This window comes from Canis lupus, chromosome 22, assembly GCF_048164855.1.
Source record: "Canis lupus baileyi chromosome 22, mCanLup2.hap1, whole genome shotgun sequence".
In the NCBI taxonomy this organism is placed as follows: Eukaryota; Metazoa; Chordata; class Mammalia; order Carnivora; family Canidae; genus Canis; species Canis lupus.
Genome location: NC_132859.1, coordinates 34,114,746 through 34,137,783, shown reverse-complemented (window position 1 = coordinate 34,137,783; position 23,038 = coordinate 34,114,746). Strand labels below are relative to the sequence as shown.

The window sequence follows — 23,038 nt, the reverse complement described above, 5'->3', positions numbered from 1 at the left end:
CGGCTGGCCCCTCTCCCTGCTAGCTCTTGCTCTCTCTCTCTCTCTATCTCAAATAATAAATGAACAAAATATTTTTTATGGACAGGTTGGGTAAAGATCAGTGTCTCAAATTTCTGCAGGGACAGTTAAAAGCAGAAATTTCAATCTTCAGGAGAGAAGGAGAGAAAGAAGAGAAGAGCACAGCTCCAAAGGATGGCAGATTCTCTTTGAAGAGGGCAACTCTGGGATGAAATTGCTTGGCTTTCCTCTTTCATTGTTTCTGCCCTAGGAAATTCTGCTGATGCTCAGGAACAGAAGATTCTCCAGTGGAAAAAGGCAGTCTGTAGCCAGGTAATCATTTACCAAATGGCTACCACCTGGGGTAAACCCTCACACATGCAAATTGGCCCACATCAGGTCCTGGGCTCAGGGGTGATTTCAATGGGCACAGCTGGGATTTGATATGGAGTGGCAACAACAATACTGAGAATATTCTGCACTAAAGACTTGGACCAAAGAAAATAGCATGTTGACTTGTGTCCTCTCAGCTTCAGTTAGTTCCAAAAGTCTTACAGTAATTCCCCCACCAGCCTGGTGTGATTAGGTGAACAGGCAGTGACCAACTGCTTTGTAGTCCGCTTTTGAACTCAGTTCCAAAGTCTCTCTAGATCATTTATTTTGCTGTTTGTTTATTTTTATATTCCAGAGCATCTTAGCCATTACTGCCTCTTCTTTCCAAGCTGGGGCTACACTACAAACAAAACTGACCGCTAAATGCAATAGTGCCTATAATCCACTTGGACAAGTCCCTGTAATTGCTTTATAGTATGCACAGCTTGAGTCTCTTTGACAATGTTTTGCTGGATTTGCCAATTCTTATTAACACGAAATTAGGTATTTTTAGTTGTGTCAACAGATTTTTATTAAATATGAATTTTTTATATTTTAAAAACCTACCAGCTTCAAGGAAAACTAAATAGTGGGAAATTATGCTCCTCCCCCTTTTAATGCACACTGAATGTGTAAGTTCATGATTCTACATGAACTGCCTAAATTGTTTAGGATCACAGTCCATCTGCTTTATTTGAGCTCTAAGTGAATATGGACAACAATAAATGAAGAGAAATGCTTCTATCACAGGCTACAATCATTTCTCAAAATGTTTATTTGCATCCTTCCCGGATTTAGTTTCCAAAAGAAACTGAAGAGTGGAAAAAAATATGAAATATGGAAGACATTATATTTATGTAGAACATTCTGTAATTTACAAAAGATTTGCCATGCATCTTATTGGCTGACAAAGGGGCAGAACCCTTAAAATGTTTGCACTCATAAAGAAGCAGCCAGAATTTGCGCGATGACTCCTAATGCCAGGGAAGGCTGCTGGCACAATGCTAAGGGAAGCTCAGGGTGTCTCTGTGTGGACCAGGATAGATGGAAGCATTTACCTTCCATGCTTCCTCCTTCTGCCCTGCTGATGACCTCAGCCCTGGCCTGAGGGACCAACATCCCTTAGAATGAGAGGTTATTTAGCTTTGATATGAGTGCAGCCTTGGGACTCTCCATAGAGAAATTGCTTATTCCAAAAATTTAGCTTCTTTTTTTTTTTTTCCTAAGTGGAAACATAGGAAGAGATGTAATTTGGAACACAGAGTACATGGGAAAAACAAAGCCAAGTCAGAAATGAATTTTGGGTGGAGAAAGGAGGATATATTTAATGTTTGCTAGAAAAAGGAGAGCACCAGAATCTACAGAATACCACGAGTTGTTAACTTTGTTCAAGATGATGTCCATTTCAACAATGCATTTCCACCCAAGATGTGAGACATGTGTCACTTGTTGGATGCAGATTATTTTATGTGGTTCACCAATACAAATGAGAAAACAGAGTCACACAGCTTGAAACAAATGGCGTCTTCGATTTCTCCTAATCACAGCCAGAAGAAAGTCTTCATGTGTTGCAATGTGTCTTTATCACATCTCTTATATTCCCTCAAGAGAGGGAATATCATGAGTGATAGGGAGATTTTCATTTATGGTCATGGTGTATAATGTTTCTTGCAAAAGAAATGCATTTAAGTACAAATATAGGCTTAAAGAGAAGTGTTGAGAGAATAATAGTAATAGTACAGGTGGTTAGTCACTGTGGTAGAATCATCTCTCTGAGCCTCAATTTACTCCCCTGTGTAATGTGGAAATGCCAACCTTGTAGGGTTGCCCTGAACATGAGAAAGAACTTTGTTAATTCTTAGGTACTATTAAAATATTCAAATGACCAGTTAGATGTGTGTAAAGATTAATCCACTTTGGGGGAACCAAAAATCATAAAGAAGGGACGCCTGGGTGGTTCAGCGGTTGAGCATTTACAACATGCTGTGTTAGGTGCTAGGGATACACTGATGAGTAAGGACAGTTGTGATCCTTTTTCCCTGAAAATAATAAATAAAGACCCTGAAAAAAGGGGTAGTGCTGTGAAGGAATGGAACAAAGTTCTGTAGAATTATGCAACAGAAGAAACTGACCTAGCCTGAAAACAATAGGAAAGGCTTTCTTGAAGAAATGAGACAAGTTAAAAAAAAAAAAAAAAAAAAAAGAAATGAGACAAGTTGAGCTATTAAGAAGGAGTAGAGGTTAGTAAGGTAAGGGGGATGAAATTTTCCTGAGAGAACAGCATGTAGTAAGACGCTGTAGCGGGAGGGAATTTGCTATTTGACATTGAGGAACTGAAAGGAGCTCATGATGGTTGGAGGGGAGTGGTATGAGATGGGGCTACAAGGTAGACAGAGACCACATCAAGTCAGCTGTGCTAAAGATCCTGGACTTTTGGGACACCTGGGTGGCTCAGTCGTTAAGTGTCTGCCTTCGGCTCAGGGCGTGATCCTGGAGTCCCAGGATTGAGTCCCACATCAGGCTCCCTGCATGGAGCCTCCTTCTCCCTCTGCCTGTGTCTCTGCCTCTCTCTGTGTGTCTCTCATGAATAAATAAATAAAATCTTTCAAAAATAAAGAAAAATAATTAGGAAGTTTCCTAGAGAAGGCATAAAGGGCAGACAAGGAGTTGGGACTTTTAGCTTGGGGAGCACCCGAAATTTTTTTTAACAGGGTGTGTTAAGAAGAGATCATCGAAAAGAAAAATCAGGGGATCCCTGGATGTCTCAGTGGTTTAGTGCCTGCCTTCGGCCTAGGGTGTGATCCTGGGGTCCTGGGATCTATCTGGTCCCGCATCGGGCTCCCTGCGTGGAGCCTGCTTCTCCCTCTGCCTGTATCTCTGCCTCTCTCTCTGTGTCTCTCATGAATAAATAAACAAAATCTTTTTAAAAAAAGAAAAGAAAAGAAAAGAAAAGAAAAGAAAAATCAATCCAGCTGTGCTGTAGGGGACACAGAAGAGAAGAAAGAGGCTGGAGAGGAAGCATGAAAAGGTTATTGCACTACTGCAGAGGGATAGCAGTGGAGACAGAAGAAAACAGACTCAAGAGAGCGTATGGGAGAAGGATTACTAATTAGCAATTAACTGAATGCGGTTCAGTAGCTGAACAACAGCCATTGCTTGAAATAGAGGGATTAAGGGAAACACGGAGAGGGAGGGCAGAAAAATGGCTTTGAACAGTTTGAATTTGCGTGTGTGGTCCTGCGGACACCCATGTTACTGGGCACGCATGAGCCTGTGTAGATGTATTTGTATGTGCGTACCAGTGGTTATCTAGGGATGGAGACAGAAAAAACCTGGTCTTCTCAATTGTCTAAAGTGGAGTTTAGTATATATAATCTTACTTCTTTGGCTCTGCTGTTGACTTTGGACACGTTGTTACCTTCTGTAAGCCTCAGTAAGAGCATCATCTCTAAGATGGAGATAGTCATGAAACCTCATCTGCATCACCTCCAGTTCATCACTCAGCCTGTGTTCACCAGATAGGTCTCTCTTAAAAATGCTCTCCAGATCTCAGCCACCACCCCAGTGGAAAACACCATCCTTTCATCAGGATTACTGCAGGAGCATCTTAACTGGTCTCCCAGGGTAAACTCAAGATCCTCTTCAACAGGTTTCTACACTGTAGGCAGAGTGACCTTTCAGTGGATATCTGATCACATTCCACCAACTGCCCTCTTCAGATGGGTTCCTATCCATGTTTCCTACAGACCCCAGCAAAGCCTGGCCTCCACCCACATGTCACACCTATGTCTTCTTCTCTCTTGAGTGCAAACAATGGGTCTATCCAACATGTGGCCTAAGTATATACTATTCCCTTTAGCTGGATGGCTTCTATTTTCCCACATCACCTAGTTAACTCATACATCAGTGTTCAAAGCATCACTTCGTAGAGAAGCCTTCCCTGACCACACCATGATATGGGTCAGTCTCCTTTGGTAGGACTATGCATTTACTTTGGGAAACATCTTAGGTCTTAATCACACATTCATTGTTGTGATGATTGAGGCAATGCTGCCCTTACCTATTAAACTGGAAGGTCCATGAGGACTCTCCATTCAGCTAACGCAGTACCCAGAGAGGCACAGGTGAATAAATGAGGGAATAAAGGAATACATGAATGAATATATGAATTAATGAATTTGGGGACACCTAACTCACAGAGCTGCTCTAAGGACTCTAGGTAAACATAATTACTATTCAAACATGAGTCACGGTTTTGATTTATAATTCTGAATATTCCTGAATGAACATCCAAATGGCTTCACTAAGCATCTTGAAACCCTCCTTTACTTTTCATCTTACAGGGATTTATGGAGCTCTGATTATCCATATTTTAGAAGGCTGTCTCCTTCATAATATCTATTTCTGCTTAAAAAATTACTCCGAGCTTAGTGGCTTAAAACAACAACATTTATAATCTCAATAGTTTCTTTTGGTCAAGAATCTGAGCACAACTTAACTCGGCTCTCTACTCCAGGCTTACTGGCTATAAACAAGGTCTTGACTAGGCTACAGTTATCTTAAAGCCTGATTAGGAGAAAGATCCACTTTCAAGTTCATCTGTACCTTTGTAGAATTCAGTTTCTCAGGAGATGTTAGATTGAGGGCCTTAGTTCTTCAGCGAATAGTGGATGAAAGCTACCCTCAGTTTGTTGCCACGTAGGCCTCTCCAACATGGTAGCTTACTTTGTTGAAAAAAGATGCTAGTAAGAGAGTGCCAGCAAGACAGAAGTCACAGCAGCCTTTTATAACCTAACCTTGGAAAGTACATCCCATCATCGTTGCATGTGCTATTTATCAGAAGGAAGTCAGCAGGTCCACTGTACATACACAGGAGGAGGGAAGTTATATAAGGGAGTGAATGGTAGAAGGTGGGGATCGTTGGAAGTCATTTCAGAAGGCTGGCAGCCCCACTCACACAAATGAGCAAAAGTAGGGTTTACTCAGTGACCACATCCCTAATCCTGTTTGAATGGACCCTAACCCAGTACCATCCACAAATTGTCCCCTTAGGAAGGCTTGCGGGTGTTTCTGATGATGGAATAATCCTGCTCAGTAGGGCAGCCCCAGAGCAGATGACCTACTGATCTGCAGCTTAAAATTTCCTTGTTTCTTCACAAAGTATGTCAGGGAGAGAAACAGTCAGTTTGACCCTGCAAGGTCACACTTACCCCATTTCCATTAAATAAATATTCACAGACTCTAGCGAGCCACCTCCAAGGTGTCAGGTATTACGCTTTAATTTCAGCAATTATGTGGCCTTCTGTCAGATTTATGTGACACCAGTGTTGAGATACAGAGCAACTGAAGAATTTCCACTCGGGGTCAGGCCCAAAATAGAGAGGAAAGTCATTAATGTTCTTCCTCCTTGAGTGGACTGTGTATAATAACAAAGAACCTACCCAGGAAAAGGCCCACGCTTTGAGTCGTTGTGCTCAGGGCTCTGCCTGGTGTCCATAGCCAGCTCTACGTTCTGGTCTGGTCTATGTTGACAAAACTTAGGGCTCACAGCCATGATTCCAGGATACATCAAAGCCTTTGTGGACAACTAAACTCTTGATTTTGGTCTTACGGGTATTTTGCGGTGACAGAGGAGGTGGAGTGAAACAAAGGCTTCAGAATGAAGCTTATCTCTTGCGGGATAAGCCTGGTTCTGAGACAGGTGGGCCCTACAGCACATTATGCAACCATGAGTCTCGGGCAGCTCACCTGAAAGGGGGCACAGGGGTCCTCATTCACGTGCCCACAAGGTCCTATGACAGCTGAATTGTTTTCTCCACCCCCTCATCCCTCTTTTTTTTTCTTGGAGAAGTTGAAAACTTAGATACTGCATTTGTCAGCTTGTCTTCCTTGGGCTTGGAGTGAAGCAGAAGCCATCTTCCTGTGGCCTGAAATAATCCCAATCATGGGAGCGGCTGCAGTACAAGCTGCCTCAGTGTTGTGCCGGCAGGACATCAGCAACGGTTTCCTGAACTATGGATCCCAGCTAGGGTGGTGTGACCTTCAACCCATCAGTCCAGTAGCAGTGCCATGGCTTCCTCTCCACCAGCTCTTCCAGGGATACTATAGGCCCCCATTCACTCAGTAAATATTTCTCAAACACCATCTACATACCAAGTACTGCCTTGGGCCCTTAGGACTCATCAGTGATCAAGAGGCACAGGATCCTGTCTGCGGACTTTGCACCCTACCACATACATGGGAATAAACATATTAAGCACATGTTTTGTACTTAAAAATAATTTAAGGGCTAGGCAAAATATTGTAAAGGAAACCAGGCAGCTGGGGTAAGCCTTGCTGAAGAAGTGACATTTGAGGACAGCTTTGAAGGAAGAGGGAATATTCTAGACAGAGGGAAAAGTTGCTGCAGGACCTCTCATTGGGAGTGTGACTGGGCAACTCAAAGAACAGGAAGGAGTTCACGTGTTGAAGCAGGGCAAGGGGGAGAGAGGGCGGAATAGGTCAGTCAGGTGGTGGCAGGCCAGACCTGCTACTTAATTCCCCTATATTAAATCCCTTTCTGCTTGAAACAACTAGACTGGACTTCTCTTTTCTTCTACTAAATGGTTACCAGTACATGCATACCCTTTGCATAATTTGATCCCAGTCTTTATCCAGTTGCCCTGAAACTATGCTTTCTTGTTTGTACCTGCCACAAAGGTGGTGCCTTATTTATCTCTGTATTCCAAATGCCTAGCCCAGGGTCTTACTGAGCATACACCTGATATGTAATTCTTACTACTATTTGAGGAGAACTATTTCCAAACCACTGCCTCTTCCAAACAGGAGACTTCTTTGTGGAAAGATGTAGCCTCCCAATATGGCTGGATGTGTGGGGGATAAAGATCTTCCTCCTTGAAGTAATACATTTAGTATTCTAATGAAGTAATTATAAAAGTAAGTAATTATTGAAATAACCACATCAACTCCCAGTCATTAAAATCCTCCTAAACAGAGCTGGCATGATGGCTTAGGCCATTAGAAACCTTGGCAACCACCCAACGCCTACAATAGCTTCTAATTAATTGATCTCACCTCTAATCTGCTATTGTTAGCTCAGTGCCATCATTTGTTTGGCCTACAGATCCTATTGCCCCTTCCTTTTGATTGTATTTGTTACTGTACCCTCTCTATCTCTTTCAATTAAGCACAGGTTAAGTGGTTCACCCGCAAGAGAATAGGAGATAATGGCACCAATCAAAGTAATCTCTTTAATTTGCTAAATGGATTACAGGGAAACCCCAGCCAAAGTGAAGTCATAGCTAGTGGCCTTCACTTGAACTATACACAAAGAGTATCTAATTATTAACCCACCATAAGCCAAACTTCATTGTGGATTAAATGTCTACAAAGTTAGCCAGGTATAAGCAGTTTTCCACAGAAGAGATGGCTCTCTGGGAACTAAATTGTTCCCATGGTAAAATGTCCCCACTGGCTCCTTTCCCAAATTTCTCGCTTCCCTTAACTTTCAAGTGCAACATACACGCTCATATACCAATCAAAGTACTGCCCAGCACTCCAGTCAAGAGAGTGGATTTATAATCTCTTTAAGGACATGCTCTAGCTAGAATTCATTTTTCTTATTTGTACTATAAATGCAAATGCAGTTTCATAGGCACGATGGCTCTGGCTTTTGCTGACTCTGAAAAAAATGTATATTTAAGAGTAAACAAGTTTGTACTTAAGCTGGTAAGCGATCTTCCTTCTCCTGGTGACCCTGCTTATTCCCTCCCTTAAATACACACACGTGCGTGCACACACACACACACACACACACACACACCCTCTGAGACTCAGGATGGGGTAGAGCATACAAAGATCCCCATACCACCAGGATCCTGGATTTGCACATGACCTTGGTTTGTCATGTGGTAAGCAAGCAAAGAATGTTAAATTAAGTCATTTCCCAGTGGAATAATAGGGGTGGGGTGGGTAACAACAAGAATAAAATGGAAGGTGAAAAAGTGACAATTTTATTTTAAATTGTAAACTGATCATAGAATGAGGGACTAGATCTTAATTTGAATCATTCAATAAATACAGACGTACCCCCTTTTTGTCTGCAAGTCTTCCAGCTTTCTGAGGTCAATGCTTTGTTCAACATCCAATTAAAATGATTAGCCCCACTATCCCACATTCTACAGTGAATCTAGAGACCTTTCCCACATTTCTAAGCATACCTGAGGAGGTTCACATCCCAGGTTATTTCCATTCAGCACTCTTGCTCTTGACCTATCTCTCAACCTCCTTTTTCTGTCTCACCTTCTGGAGCAATTGGCCTCTATAATGTCTTCCCTCTTTAGAACAAAGACTGATCTAATCCTTATTTCATTTCCTAAAGCATCACTAACACAATATATATAATTTTACTGAAGCTCAGGGCAAAATTGTCCAGTGAGATCTTATAACAAAGAGCAGAGTCAGAAATACCTAATAGTTAATATTAGATATCGCCAGCACCAACCTTCCTCACCACAGAGAATTTACCACAGACCACGTTTCTCTCATGGGCTCTGGCTATCCACCATATTTTTCTTTTTTTTTTTTTTTTTAAATTTTTATTTATTTATGATAGTCTCACAGAGAGAGAGAGAGAGAGAGAGGCAGAGACACAAGCAGAGGGAGAAGCAGGCTCCATGCACCGGGAGCCCGACATGGGATTCGATCCCGGGTCTCCAGGATCGCGCCCTGGGCCAAAGGCAGGCGCCAAACCGCTGTGCCACCCAGGGTTCCCTATCCACCATATTTTTGAGAACTTCTCTCATCTTTCCTCCTCCTCTCTTTTGGTACCAGGCTTCCTCTCATGGTGTCAGGGAAAAAAATACCAACTTTTTTCACCCATAGGTGAATAAAAATCTGTCTCTTTTCTAGATTTGCTCTGAGATCTCTCTTTGCATAGTCAAAAGATTCTTTAAGATATTTTTTTTCACTCAAGAATGCCTTTCACTCTTGGGGCACCTGGGTGGCTCAGTTGGTTAAGCGTCTGCCTTTGGCTCAGGTCATGATCTTGGGGTTCTTGGATTGAGCCCTGAGTCAGACTCCCTGCTGAGCAGACCTCCCTTCTGCTTCTCCCTCGTCCTCTGCCCCCACCCTCACTCATGGTCATGCGTGTACACTCTAATAAATAAACAAAAAACTCTTAAAAACAAAAGAATGCCTTTCACTCTCTACTAGCAATTCTTAACTCCTAGAGCAACCTGTTTAAATTGTAACTAGCTTATAAAGAAGCACATGTAGTTCCAAGTACTTTAAGCATCCACTCTGCTGAGAATGCAGAAGAGAACAGAACACAGGATAATGGGTACCCTCTGCTTTCTGGGCATTTATAGTGTAGCAGGGGAGGTGGATATATACCCAAGAGGCTGTGCAGAACATTAGAAACCAGGGAAACCCAAGGTTCAATGTTGGCTTCTACTGCTTTGTAATGCTGTACTCATGGACAAGATAAGCAGCCTGAGTTTCAGTTTTAAGTAATACAGGGATATGAACACTCCATTCCCTGCCTCATTTCTGGGTTGGCTCTGAGGATAAAAGGGAATGATGTGTAAAGAAGCATTATGGAAACCATAAAGCATGGTACAAGTGTACAGCATTGCTATGATCACTATGTGAGAAATAACACACATTATTTAGCTATAAGTGCAACTCCCATTGGTACACAATCTTTTTGGGTTCAAATGTTAAAAAAGTTGGTGTCATGGTTGAGGGACTAAAGAAACTAGGGGTGCCTGTGTGGCTCGGTTGGTTAAGTGTCTGCCTTTGGCTCAGGTCATGATCCCGGGGTCCTAGGAAGGAGCCCCACATTGGGCTCCCTGATCAGTGGGGAGTCTGCTTCTTCCTCTGCCCTCCAACCAGCTTCTGCTCTCATTCTCTCTCACTCCCTCTCTTAAATAAATAAGACCTTAAAAAAATAAAAAAAAATTTTTAAAAAGAAATCAAACATAGTAATCAAGAATTGTTACAATAAAACCACAGCCACGTATCTCAGTATCTCCCTAAATCTACAAAAATATTCTTAGCTCTCATGTTTGATCTTTAATAGTGGTTCTGGTTGAGTAGAATGTCGCTCTCCAACTATGTTCTCTTATATGTTCCTAAGGCTAACTTCACATATAATCTAATCAATATGCAAATTGCCTTGTAGATGGGTTGATATTTTGCTATCTCTCTTTCCCTTCACTATGAATAAGCTGTCTTGGTTGCCATCTGTGTATATAACCTACTCAGTGTTTCTTTTTGACAGAGGCTATTATAACCTAATGGAGTTTCAGTTATAGAAATAAAATCTACATGTCGACAGGTATTTGGCAATGGCCCCAGGTAGACATTGGTGTACCTACATATTTTGGCCTAGACTTGAGCACCACTATAGATGCCATGCACTATATGGGTTTGGAAGGCCTGAGAATGGTCAGAGAATATTTCAAGAAATGTGTTGGATTTTTCAATGGGTACAGAAAAATGGTAAAGGTTCTTTCTAAAAGTGCCAACTCCTATACATGCCTCACATTTAAATTCAAAGTTTCAAATATGTCATCTCATTGAATCTTTACAATAAACCTGTGAGATGAATATTCATTTTCTAGCTCTAAACAGGTGCTTAGAGGTGTAACCACACAGAAATGTGAACATATGTGTCCCAAAAGGCATATACAAGATGAGTAGTAGCTACAGGATTCATGATAGCTCCAAACTAGACACACCCAAATTTCCATCCTCAGGATGAAGAAACAAACATGAACAGAACACTGATTTCCTCACAGCAAGGAGAATGAACCAACTACAATGAGCTGCACAAAAGAGAGGAATCTCTCAAATGTCATGCAAGTGAAAGATGTCAGACACAAAAGAGAAAATACAGTATGATTCCATTTATATAAATTACACAAGCAGGCTGTCAGAAGTCTGGCAGTGGTTATGCTTGGAAACGGGTTATGACAGAAAACGACAAGACAGGGGCCTTCAGAGATACATGGCATGTTCTGTTCTTGATCTAGTTTCTGGTAACCTGTGTGTTCACTTTGTAAACATTAATCAAGCTGTGCACTTATGTGTTATACTTCAGTAAAAATTTACACATACGCAAAAGGCAGAGGGACCCACACAGGATAGCCAACTTCTATTTTGCTAAGGGCATTACAAAAATAAATAAATAAATCAACCAACCACCAATTACCCTCCATTACCACAGTCTATACATTTTTTTTTTAAGATTTTATTTATTTATTCATGATAGACAGAGAGAGAGAGAGAGACAGAGAGAGAGAGAGAGAGAGGCAGAGACACAGGCAGAGGGAGAAGCAGGCTCCATGCTGGGAGCCTGACGTGGGACTCAATCCCGGGACTCCAGGATCACACTCTGGGCCAAAGGCAGGCACTAAACTGCTGAGCCACCCAGGGATCCCCCAGTCTATACATTTTAAGAAAGGACAAGACAGCACTAAAAAGTAGGAAAGACATACAGTTGTTTATATTGCATAAATTTAGAAAAAACCCACTTGTATATTGGCCATATTTTTGCTCATTTTGCTCTGGATCTCTAGACTCTAGACCCTTTCCAAGATCAATCTCCATTTACAAACTGTTATTTGAAAGCTGCTGTTTTGGGGAATCTGGATAAAAGCCAGGATAAAGCTCAGTCCCTGGGTAGGAATTCTTATTGTTTCTGACCCATGGGAGATTTAATGTGCATCTGTTCTCCTTACTTCTGCAAGTGAGAAGCTTAGGTTAATGGTGACCTCCTGGGGTTGAATGAGTGAATCAATATGCTTTTTGGGCGGCTGAAAACATCCTGGACCCTTCTGACCAGGCTGCTTTTCTAGGTGACCCAAGTGACTCCAATCAGCCCCCTCTCTACTTCTAGCAGTCTCCACAATGCAGTCTACTAATTCCTTGACACCTGCCTAGAGTTCTTCCTCACCAGCTCCACCTTAAAACAAACCTTGCAGCTTTATGTTTTTGCTCTGCTCCTTGGTCAGCTAGTCAATTAACTTTTGGAAGTTCCCCGGTAATGTGTGGATATAGGCTTTACCATTATTATTATTGTCAGCCTTGAATGGCAAAACCCTTTATCTGTATCCTTTCAACCAAGCAAATATTCATCCATCTATCCATCTAATTCATTTATTTTCCTTTTTTCTCCTCTCCTGTTCAAACTCTTAACCAACCAGAAAAGATGACCAGTGCTGGATCTAGGACACAAGTTTCCAGTTTATGCAATGTTTATAGTACGGACTTCTGACAGCCAAGATATATTGTAGTAGTCAAGTGCTCTTGATCCCTAAACCTGATCTGACAAAGCTTGGTCTTCACATAGCCATGTGGCATATTACAAATGACTCTGCTCTGCCAACTTCCAGGTATCTGCAAATGGATTTTGAGCTGGCTTTGTTTTTTCTCCCAGATCTTTCTTATGCTAAGTGTTCAGCTTATCATTTCTGTGATCACCTCAGCCCTACTTTGAAATTAGAGAGACATTATCTTCTGACACTTTTTCTTTTTCCCAAAACTTTGTTAAGTAGCAGCCAATGTGCTGTGGATTACTTTGACCAGTTCCCTAGTTATAAGAGAGAGCAAATGAGGTGTAGAATGAGTCTAAATGAAATTCCTTCTATTATATTTCACTTCATTTGGTTTCCTATATTCCCATTCCACAAATTACCTATTTATTTATTGAGTTTTTATGATGTACGTGTATTTAAAGGCATTTACATGAATTATCTCATTTAATCGTTACATCATCCCCATGATGTAAACTTCATATTATAATAAAATAAAATTTACTAGAAGAGGAAACTGAGTGGTCTAGAGATGTCTTGGTTTTATATGAGACGCTTTATGTAGTTCTAACTTTGCTGTACATTTTAGGATAATTTCATTCAATTGAATGAACACCTATTAAGAGTCTATAATGTGCTAGTTACTGAACTTGGCATTGGAGATTCAGTCTGAACAAGGGAGCCTGGTTATCATCCTCATTGGGTTTGTAAGGCTGTAAGGCATACATAATATTGAGTATGTGTGGTTCTGAGAGTGGTACATAGTATCAAAAGGGGCAGAGCAGCGAGTCCTCCTGTGGCTGACAGTGTAAGGAGGGGGGATAGTTTCAGGAATAAGCTGGTTGCTAAAATATCCGTTAAGTGAATGAGTCAAGACTCTGAGTTCCTAAGAGTACCACATGGAGAGCCTGTGACTATGATAAGGTAATCACTATTTGAGAAGTGTGTGGGCCCACTGAGCGTACAGGGATAGGAGCACATGAGAGCATGTGGCCAAAGGAGAATGGTTCTTATTTTAAAAAACAAAACAAAATGTTTCAAGCTTCCAAGCAAAAGCTGGCCAGCTAATCATCCTTATATAATATCTGAGGGGGATTTTTGGCTCAGACCTTTTCCTTTCCTGCCCCTGCCACAATCACAGTGGGTGCAGAACACTTCACCCCATTACTGCTAGGGGTAGTAGCATGCTAGGTTATCAGGCCGAGTCATTGACTTGCCTTGGCCAGTGGAATGTGCATAGAAGTGACAATGTACCAGTCCCAAGCCTAGGCCTTAAGATGCCTTATGTGTTGCCTCCTGTGTCCCTTCAACCCCTGCTGCCATCTTGTACTTCTGCTACCACTATGGGAAGAAAATGTGAAGAGGAAGCTACTGGTCCCAGAACAAGGAGACATGGGGAATACACCTGAACCCAACCTCCAAGCGAGGCCAATCCTTGACTCCAAGGCCTGCAAGACCCTGCAGAATCTGGCTGACCTATAGAAAAAAAAAATGTCTGTTGTAATCATTGAGATTTGAGGGTTGTTTCACAGCATTATTATAGCAGCTACACACAGGATGTACCTCGTGTCTTATTTCTAGATGGTTAGGATCCAGAAATTTGTCCTGGTTTCCCCATTGTCTCAGTAGCCCTGGGTAAGACAGGCCTTCCCCAGTTACCTGCTATAGAGAGGCAAGCACCCTGCCCCCAGCAGTCTCTGTTCTTTTTTTCCTCTGCTTTATGTTTCCATATTGTATAGATAACCATTTTATATGTGATCTACTTATTTATTTCCTGTCTCCCCAACCCTCCCTCTTTCCTCACCCCCAAACTAAAGTCTGGGTCCCAGAAAGATTCTGATCAAATTGACCCATAGTGAGACCTGGTCTTCAGCCTTTAAAAAAAAAATCCCTGAGTAATCCTAATATGCAGTAAAAGTTGAGAACCACTGAACTTGGGTGATGGAGGCTGGAGTCAGACCTGGCTTGCTAAGGGCCACAGCTGATTGGAATCTTACAAGAGGAGTTGGGATAAGGCTGGTGACAGGGATGGGAAAGTCTGGAAGTACACAGTCCAGGAGGGGAGCCTGCAGCAACCAGCCACATGTGAGCACCTGAAATGTACCTAGTTCAAATGGAGGTGTGTTGGAAGTATAAAATACACGCTGGATTTTGAATACTTCAGTATGAAAAAGGGAATGTCAACTATTTCATTAACAATTCTTGTATTTGCTATATGTTGAAATAGCATTTTGGATATGCTGGGTTAAAAGACATTGCTGAAATTAACTTCACCTGCTCCTTCCTTCCTTCCTTCCTTCCTTCCTTCCTTCCTTCCTTCCTTCCTTCCTTCCTTTCTTTCTTTTTCTTTCTTTTTCTTTCTCTTTCTTTCTTTCTTCCTTTCTCTCTCCCTCCCTCCCTTCCTTCCTTCCTTCCTTCCTTTCTTTTTTTCTTTTCTTTTCTTCTCTTCTCTTCTTTTTTCTTTTCTTTTCTTTTCTTTTCTTTTCTTTTCTTTTCTTTTTCCTTTCCTTTCCTTTCCTTTCCTTTCCTTTCCTTTCCTTTCCTTTCCTTTCCTTTCCTTTCCTTTCCTTCTTTTTTTTTTCCTGTAGTGATGAGAAAGCTTAAAAATGCATAGGTGGCCCAGAGTACATGTCTACTGGAGAGCTCTGGGCTCCAGAGATTCCCAGGACAATGAGACAATGTGTGCAAAGCCTAGCAAGTGAGGTGGGGTGGAGGTTAGATTATCCCATGCAGCCTGGCTGGGGCATACAGGCTAAGTAGTGCAGAAGTAGCAGGCCAGGAGGATTCACAGCTATGGAGGCCTGAACACCACACTGAGGGCCGCAGCCATTTCCTAGAGGGGCCTGAAAGAGATCTTTCTAAAGGCAGAAAGGCCAGGCATTGCAAAGACATTAGGTGGGGGATCACAGGAGGAGACTGGCCGGTGCTGAGGAAGTGAGATATTTGCAGTAGTGGAGTCAAGTGCTAGCTAGCAACTGCTTTGCTATTCTAAGGCCCTTACAGGTTGATTCATGGGCAATTTGAACCCATAAGCAGTTACGGTGATGAAACATGGACACCAAATGATATCACATTTCTTATCATTGCCAGTGAGCACACGCTCCCCTCTGCCTGCTGTCACATACACTGTCACCTTGAAAGGTGTTATCCCATCACTGTCTCTGACGGCATGAGCAGGGAGATGTCACTTCCAACAGCACCATGAGATACGGGAGCATGTGAAGATAAATTGGGCAGCCACAAACAAAGCCAGCCCTGCTTTGGCAAAAAGGCAGGAGGGAAGAAACGCAAGTCGTAACCATATTAGAATGTCCTATAAACACAACTTTCACCTCTGTGCCCATTAGGTGAAGATTTTAAAGGTTGGCTGTAAAAACTTCTAGAGCAGAAAATACAATGGTTGTACAAGTGAGGACCTGGAAATTCCTTGGGACATAGAAAGAAACATTAGCTTCTCACGCACAGTAACAGAGTCCAGTTAGAGACCTTTGTGAGCTACACCAACATCAGTGATGATTCTACATGGACTACAACACAGAAGCCACTAAATATTCCACTGGATTCTAATCACAGTGGACAGAACTGCTTAGTACAGGTGACCCCCATTCCCCCAGTACAGCAGGACAGCTGAGGCTGTCTGGGAAGCTCAGGGCTATTTGAGGCTGACACAACATCAGCTTATACTGGATACAAAATGCATACGAACTAGTTGGGTGGCAAGAGATAAAAAAATATTTCTTCCTACAAACGAGTATGAAGAATTCTATTTGATCAGGTTGAGGAGGAATTGGCATTTCATAGACTAGTAGAATTCAGGTAAAAGTGACAATCAGCCCTATTCATCAAACGGGGAGATACCGAGACCCAGGCAAGATAGTGACCCATCCAAGGGCCACAACTTGTTCAGGTGCAAGGCTGGAAACCCAAACGGAGTCTCCTGTGTCCCTGTCCTGCTCAGATTTCTTGTACGACTTGCTACCTGTAAGCTGACCCAAGAGGCTGAGATGTCTTGACATAAAGCTACTTGAGATGCTAGGATCTGGTGTTAGGTGATGGTTCTCAACTCTGGCTGCATACTAGAATCCCTGGAGGAATTTTGGAAAAATCCTGGCTGCAAACCAGAGCAATTAATTCAGATTCTCTGGGTATCTTCATTTAAAAAAAAAAAAAAAAGCTCTCCTGGTGATTCTAATTTGTAGTTGAGAATTAGTGCCTAAGGGGGCACCTGAACAATTTTAGAGAAGACTCAGCATTCAAAGCAGGCTCTTTGAGAGGATTGAGAGAACTGTCATGTCCAGGTTGAATCTAGACGATTCAGCTGTATAGGAGGTGGAGATAAAGCTAGCAATATTATCTTTACCTCAAGACTTTTTTTATTAGCCAGACTGACACTGGTGAGTTGCAAAGTCACCTTATTGGTGCCCAGAAAAAATTAAGGCACATCTATGAGTCCTGACTGGGTGATGCCAGCTTTGTTCTCAGTTGGTGCAACAGTAGACTCTTCCACCCCACTTGCATGTGACCAGGATGGTATCCAACCTAAGATGAAAAAGTTTTTAAAGCAACACAGAACTGTCCATAGAACTTTGTGCAATGATGGAAACATTCTCTATCTGCACTGCCCTATACAGTTGCCATTGGCCACATATGCTACTGAGCATTGAAAAGTTGCAAGGAGAATGAAGAAATTCTTATTTCCTCTTAAATTATTTTATATGTTAAATTTAAATATCACACATGTTTAGTGACCACTGCATTGGACAATGAAAAAGTCGTCTTAGAACTATCCCAACCAGGTAGGTAACATAGAAATTTGTAGATGAAGAAGATAAATATTTTAACTTCAAACCATGTTGTCACTTACTCATTTATACGTCAGTAGCTTGCTCAGCAAGATTGAACATTAATAATAAAAAAACCTTAGTTTTTTGACAATAAAGGCACAAGTAACATTAATTTTTTAAAGTACTTTTGTGTGTTTGGTTTTCCTTTTAAACAAAATCATGGAGTTTAATAAGAACGCTCTTGCTGAATATTATAGTATATGACAAGTTTTAGGAACAGCAAATGTTTTATAGCAACTGCCTTGCTCTCAGATGCTTGAGAGTCAGGTTGCAGGAATGATGGAGCTATTGTTTCATGTAATGACAACCTTTCCATGGAAACTCTTCCAAAAGCAAGTTATGTGAATGCCAATATCAACTTACTCTCCCAGTTACACTTAAGCACCAAATTCTCCTAATGCAGAGACCCTTGGCCAAGGAACGTGACTAAACTTTTTTGATTACTTCTTTCAGTTCCAGCAACAGACTCTTTTGGGCCTGCACTTGAGATGAGATTCCTGGGAAGTTGGTATGCTTCTCCCATGAAACATTCCAACAGTCAGTTATTTTTGGTCAGCACTTTATTTTTCATATGAAAAACCACCTCATGCCCACGGAAATGCAAACCTGCCGTTATCTCTATCTTGATATTTTATCTCATCCTTAAATATTTGACAGAGTTACTTAATTTATTCTAAAATCTGAAGGATAATGAATTCAAGCCATGGTCCATCACACTTGGTGGTTGTAATGGGTCTGGCCAACCTCATTTCACTATTGTAAAACCAGTGGTTATGAGCGATGACTGATTCTTCGCCAGCCAGAGGATAAGCATTCTTTGTATTTCATGGAAAGGTGGGAGAGGCCATTCATTTATGGAGTAAAAGAAGATCTAGTCAAGAGGTAGTATAATTTAGAGGACAGTGCACAGGAGTCGGTGCCTGTAGGCTAAACTTTAAGCCCTGACACCAATTTACCAATAATGTAACCTTGAGTAATGCATCACTTAATTTTTCTGAGATCCGTTCTCCTTATCTGCATAACAACAATATTAGCCCACGGGGGGCTGTGAAAACATTATAAGGTGATACATCTTTATGGGTTTTGTAAACTGAAAGTATTATCTGGGTTTGAGTTATCAGGATGGGATAACGTGGCCATTTCTTTTCCAAGTCCTGCATATAGCCCTTCATTCTGGGGTCCATGGTAGATTTGACCCTATGTGTATAGGTTTCATTTGGCTCAGAACTGATATTCTTTTGTTTGTTTTTATGTAAAATTAATATTCTTTAACAATTTTATTGTGGTAGAACAGACATAATATAATTGACCATTTTAACATTTTTTTATGTGAACTGTTGTTCAATGGCATTAAATGCATTCACAGCTGTGTAACCATCACCATTGGCTAGCTTCAGAATTGTTTCATCTTCCCAAACCGAAACACTGCACCTAGTAAACAACTGCTCCGCCCTTCCACCCACCTTTCCCCATCACAGCATCTGGCAACTACCATTCTACTCTATGAATTTGACTGTTGTGGTATCTTACTATAAGCCGAATCATACAGTATTTGTCCTTTTGAGTCTGGCTTCTGTCACTTAGTATAATGTCTCAAGGTTCATCTGTGCTGTAGCGTATGTCAGAACTTCCTCTCTTAAGGCTGAGTGATATTCTGTTGTATATATACACCATATTTTGTTTATCCATTTTTCTGTCCATGGACAGCTGGCTTATTTCCACCTTTCATTATTGTGAATAATGCTGCTATGAACATGTGTATACAAATAACTGTTCGAGTTCCTGCTTTCAATTCCTTGGGTTTATACTCAGAAGTGAAATTGCTGGATCATATGGTAATTTTATTTTTAATCTTTTGAGGAACTGCCACATTGTTTTCCATAGAGGCAGTGCCATTTTACATTCCTACCAACAAGGCACAAAGATTCCAATTTTTCCACAACCTCAGTTATTTTCTGTTTTGTTTTTTGTTTTTGATAAGAGCCATCCTAATGGGTATGAAGTAGATCTCACTTTGGTTTTGCTTTGCTTTTCTCTAGTGATTAATGATTTAAATATATTTTCATTTGCTTGTTGCCATTTGTATATATTCTTTGGAGAAATTTTTCTTGAAGTATTTTGCCCATTTAAACATGACATTCTTAATGTCAATGAGAGTATTACTCATTTTGTCAAAAAAAAGTTTTAGGATCTAACAGCAACGTCATAATGTCCTTAAAAGTAACAGTTAAATGAGTCCATATTGTTATTGTTTTTACTGTTATTTTAAACTTTATCATTCTTACTGCTATTTAATCTAAAATGATCAAATACTGGCCATGTTCCAAGCACTGAGCTAAATTGTGCACAAGTATAGACTTATTGGATCTTCACACCCATTCTACAAAGCAAAAATTATTAGCACTCCCATTTTACAGTGGAAGAGACTGAGGCTTCAAGAAGCTAAGCAATGTGGTTGAGTTTCATGGAGTTACTAAGTGGAAGAAGGGGAATTTGAACTCAGATGTCAAAATCCTTGCTCTTAACCACCATACATGACTACCTCTCCATGATGAATGCTCCTCTATGATATACTGACAAACCTTATGGGACATGTGTGTTAGAGGAACAATAAATAATAGGTTATTGCTCATGATCTTTCATTTCAGAATACTTAAGGAGATTCATGGACTCATTTCTATGACTATTCTATGTTCTTCTGAAGCGATCCAGCAATATGGCTATCATCTGCTCTTATTTAATAGCCCAAAGATGAGATGTATTTTGGAATATGCCTGAAAAATTATATTCCACAACACCATACTGTCATGGCTTAACAGTTTACTAGAAGGATAAAGGTAAGGCATAATTACTTGTGGTGTTCAGTATTTTTATAGACTACTGGAAGAGCACATTTTCACCTTATCCATTTTCCACACACTGGAAACACCACAAACCTTAATTGAGTGCCTATCATGTGCTAGGAATGAGTCCACCTCCTAGGTATACAAACACATAATGGGTGCTTTACTAGGTGTTGAAGGAAGATACGACAGGCAGTGAACATGGAATTGCATAACAATTTCTGCATCAAGTAATGGTGAGTTCTAGGAAGAAGAATAAAGCAGGATAAGAGAAGAGAGAAGGTCTAAGGGTGTGAGGAGGGACTGACATTTTAGACAGGGCTGCCAGGGAATGTGTTTATGTTGAGATGATGTTTGAGAGAAGCCAGAATGAAATAAGAAAACGAATAATGGGTGACGAGGATTTTAGGCAAAGGGAACAACTAGTGCTAAAGCCCTAAAGCAAGAGTCTCCCTGGACTGTTTGTATAATGAGAAGTAAGGGTGAGCAGAACAGCATGAAAGGGGAGCTGAAACTCACTAACTCTGCTGTTCCTTGAGCTCTATTGTTAAATTGACAAGAGCAGAATTTATCAGATGGCAGTGACCCTGGTGGGGACCAGAGCTGAAATACACCACATCTAAGATCTGTGTTGGGAGATAAAATACAAAAATATAGACTGCTCTTGTAGAGCACATGACACCTGGATTATTTTTCTCTCACCTGGAGTGGGGGGTGGGGCATGCATCAGAAGCATTATGAAAAAGAATTATCCAGGGAGTAAGACACTTCTTGGTCTGGATTAAAAATACTATGTTCTACATGTACACATACTCAACAGGAAGTTAAGATTAATTTCTTCTATATCAAATGATGAGCCCTTCAATATTGGATTCATTTGCTCTTTCAAAAAACCAGTGAGGGTCACCAAATCTTCTCTACTGGAGAAAGGAAAAATAAGTCTACAGTTGAGATTTGTTAAAAGATTCAAAGAAGAGGATTCATGTGTGAGGGTTCATCTGTGTGTTCAAATATAATTTTCTTACTATATACTTTTGTTCAAAAAATTTTGCCATACAACTAGATGTTCCAAAAAATTTGACATTAGAACCACAGATAATTTAGGAAAAATATAACCCTTCTAGCATTTATAAAAAGCTTGAGAAATCAAAATTAAGAAAATGTATTAGTTTCAGCATTACGTGTGTACATCTGCCAATTTTCCGTATTAGATTTCTATAGTTAATCCTGAATATCTCAATCCACATATGCTGGACAATAACAGTACTTAATTCTACGCCATTATTATATATAATGGTCTGATTTTTGCTGTATATTTAAGAAAATATTGGAGTAACCACAAATTTCTTCAGCTCATATAGAATGAACTCCCACCTAGAAAACTCCCAAATTGGAACAATGCAAGTGACTGTATTTTAGAATAATTTAGGGGTGTCTGGGTGGTTCAGTGGTTCAGTGGTTGAGCATCTGCCTTCAGCTCAAGGAGTGATCCCGGAGTCCCAGGATGAGTCCCACACCGGGCTCCCTGCTTGGAGCCTGCTTCTCCTCTGTCTTCCTATGTCTCTGCTTGTTTCTCTGTGTCTCTCGTGAATAACTAAATAAAATCTTTTTTTTTTTTTTAAAGAATAATTTGCAAACATTCAAAATGTCTTTCCAAAAAGAGCCTGTCATGTTTGTTATAGAATAAAAATATCCTCAGTCAAGTGCAGAAAAGAAAGGGTCCTTTAGGATCACAGCTGCCAAACACCACTGCCAAGCATGGAATTTTATTCTTAAAAACAAGAGGACACTAAACATAAGAGGTGATAAACTAAAGGCACATCAAGGAGTAAGTGGAAGAGTTGGGGAAACAGTTTAAACATACAGAGAGAGGCTAAAAATAAAAACAATGAAATCATCCAGATAGAGAATTGGCAGCAGCAGTGTGAGGTGGAAGAGAGGGCCCACTATTTGGTTTCTAAAAAGAGGCCTTCACTGCTTGAAACATTTGAAACATTTCAAACCATCCAAAACATTTCTGTGCTGCCACCATTTCCCCACATGGTCTAATATACTGTAGCTACTCAAAATTAATAATGCATTCAATAAATAAAATCTGAGTAAAATGCAGGTACTTAATACTGAATCAGAATGGGGCACCTGAGTGGCTCAGTTGGTTAAGTGTCTGCCTTTGGCTCAGGTCATGATCCCAGGGTCCTGGGATTGAGTCCTGTATTGGCTCCCTGCTCAGCAGGGAGCCTGCTTTTCCCTCTGCCACTGCCTGCTGCTCTGCCTACTTGTGTTCTCTCTCTCTGTCAAATAAATAAAATCTTAAAAAAGAAACACCAAATCAATTGAATCAATCTTGGGGCAAGAATATAGGAGGATTATGGCTTTCACTATAACTTTGTTTTGTGTGGTGTCTCAACTTTATAAAAATTGATATACATGTTAGTTTTCTATTTTAAAAAAGACACTGACATCAGATTGCACTAAAACAAGTAAAATGTAACTATGGCTCCAAAGTAACTAAGAGTAAGTTCATCGCAAGCAAGTTGTTCAGTTAGCTCTTTCAAACTTTTCGAAGATGCTAGCAACAGAAAACCGAGAGAAGGACTGAATTCACATGGCACTGTTCAAGTTTTATCAAGAAGGCATGTCTCAGCCTGTCTCCCACAGAAGAAAA

The 23,038-nt window shown here is 40.8% G+C and overlaps 1 protein-coding gene across 1 annotated transcript in view; it reads right to left on the bottom strand.

Annotated features, from left to right (window-relative positions):
• RARB (retinoic acid receptor beta) overlaps positions 1 to 23,038 on the bottom strand; it is a 725,134-nt gene that overhangs the window by 289,171 nt on the left and 412,925 nt on the right. The window lies entirely within an intron of this gene.